The following is a 2,518-nucleotide window of genomic DNA, read 5'->3' on the forward strand; positions in this document are numbered from 1 at the left end:
TTTTTTTTTTTTTGAGACAGAGTCTCAAGCTATCGCCCTGGGTAGAGTGCTGTGGCATCATAGCTCACAGCAACCTCCAACTTGAGCTCAAGTGATCTTCTTGCCTCAGTTTTTCTATTTTTAGTAGAGACAGGGTCTCGCTCTTGCTCAGGCTGGTCTTAAACTCCTGTGCTCAAGCAACCCACCTGCCTTGGCCTCCCACAGTGCTAGGATTACAGGTGTAATCCACTATACCTGGCCATTTTTTTTTTCTATAATGACTAGTCAAATGCAGAAGTGAAAAGGGGGAAAGAGTAGAACAAGGAATTCAATCTGTAACTGACTAGTGAACACAATCAAGTGAGATAACCAACTACCTTCAGACCAGTCAGTTTTGGTCATTTTTATTTTTAGCATATCTTTCACTTTATCTATATTTCCATCATATCCTCTAATAATAAATTTCTTCCAATTTACTGCTGAAGAATGAATGTGATTGACAAATAGAAAAGAGCTGAGACAAGAAATACATGAAAAAGACCGTATTTCGCCCCCTTTTGGTCCCTATCATCCTGTTATTTGGGCTAATCCTTTTATTATACTTAAGCTAGGTTAAGTTGGATTTCTGTTGTGACCAAAAGTGCCTTCACGAATACATCTATATGTTGGGTATTCTGTTTATATTTTTCTTTCATGTTCTGCAAAGAGTCACAGACCCAGTTTGTTTTTTTTCTCTCATTATTCATATTTGAACGAGGATTGGCCTAGATCAGGGGTAGAGAAACTACATCCCGTGGGCTGTGTCTGGCCAGTCGCCTGGGTTTGTTTTTTTTTAATAGTCCACGACCTAAGAGTAGTTTGTACAATTTTAAATGATTGCATTTCAAATAGCTATATAAGAATCTACTTGATAGCCTCGATTATTTCTCTTGGTTCAAAAAGCCTACAACGTTTACCTATCTGAATCTTTTAAGAACGACTTTGCGGCGGTGGCTGCCCGCCCGCATGGGGTTGAGCTAGGAGCCCGCGGGCTCCGGGAGCGGCTGCCTCCTCTGCCCGCCACGCCCTGCTCCGGCGATCCAGGGGCCGGGCTGTGGTGGCTCCCGGGGAGCCGGAGCCCCGAGCACGCCGGCTGGACCGAAGCGCTGCGGGCCGCCGTGGCCGAGCTGCGCGCCGGCGCCGTGTAGGCTGTCCCCGCCGATACGCTGCACGGCCTGGCCTGCTCAGCGAGTCGCTCGGCGGCGCTGTGCGATGTGTACCGCTTCAAAGGCTGCAGCAAGGCCAACCCCCTGGCCGTATGCCTGGGCGGGTGGCCGATGTCTACGGGTACTGCCATGTGAGATTACCAGATGAGCTCCTGAACGACTTGTTGCCAGGCCCAGTGACTCTGGGGATGGAACGCACAGGCACACTCAACAAGGGCCTGATCCGCTTTACTCCTCTCGTAGGCATCTGGATTTCTGACCACGCCTTTATGCAAGATTTGGCCACGATGTTTGGGGAACCTCTTGCACTCAGTAGTGCCAACCTCAGCTTCCAGGCCAGTTCTCTGAATGTTGAGGAGTTCCAACACCTCTGGCCTCGTTTGTCTTTGGTCATTAATGGAGGACCAATTGGGGATAGCCAGAGCTCAGAGTGTTGCCTGGACTGAACTGTTATTGATTTATCTATACCTAGAAAGCTTGGCATTATTTGTCCTGGCTGTGCCCTAGAAAGAACTACAGCTGTCCTCCAACAGAAGTACAGGCTGCTCCCCTCACATGGATCCTGCTTGTGAAACTCAGGAGGAGGGAAGGCCCAAAGCCTGTGCTGAATACTATGTGTCTGTCCACTAGTGGTTGGCAAGGCCTTATGACCCCCTAGGTGACTCAGACTAAGCCCCAGGAGGTGCTGGTTTAGCTTCACACCTGGGAGAAAGGTTGTATTTATTATTTACAATTTAATATGTCAGCCAAAAGCTGAATAAAGAGGTTAAGAACAACAACAACAACAAAAAAGAACGACTTTACTGCCTCCTGATTTAGACAGACATGATAATTGACTTAAATTAATAAATACGTTCCCTATTTATTTTCCTTGAGTCTCTCACTATTTACCTGGATGCTGTTGGAATCTTTTATTATGTGGGTTTAAATAATCAGTTCAACAGTTCAGTGTCCTGCACAGGGGTGAAAGAAGGCTAGTGCCATGGGCCTTTGTGGCCTTTTCCCATTGTTCAGATTGCTGCCCCTGGTGACAATTTTTGATATCTGATTTTTTGTTCAGCCTGTCCTCTACTTTGGATATAAAGCATAGCTGTGTATGGCTTCTTTCCTGACTGTTTTTATAAGTTGTGTTGAGGAAAGCTGCCTCATAGGGTCAGTTGACCCTAAGAATAAGGCAACTTCTCCCAGTGTTGAGATGAACTACCCACTCTAATGAGATGTCCAGTCTGGAAAGGACGTCGCCACAGATTTTTCTGTTTGCCTGGCCTCCTCTTTTCTCCTAACTCTGTGTGATTGCCTTCAGGTACTGTTTATTGACCTGGAACATCAAAAGA

General features: G+C 46.5%; 1 pseudogene; it reads left to right on the top strand.

The window, feature by feature from the left end:
- The first annotated feature begins 966 nt into the window (after positions 1-966).
- Positions 967-1,756, top strand: LOC100967114 (annotated as a pseudogene).
- Positions 1,757-2,518: the final 762 nt, after the last annotated feature.

The sequence above is a fragment of the Otolemur garnettii genome, unplaced genomic scaffold (assembly GCF_000181295.1).
Source record: "Otolemur garnettii isolate 467f Iridium unplaced genomic scaffold, OtoGar3 scaffold00094, whole genome shotgun sequence".
Lineage (NCBI taxonomy): Eukaryota > Metazoa > Chordata > Mammalia > Primates > Galagidae > Otolemur > Otolemur garnettii.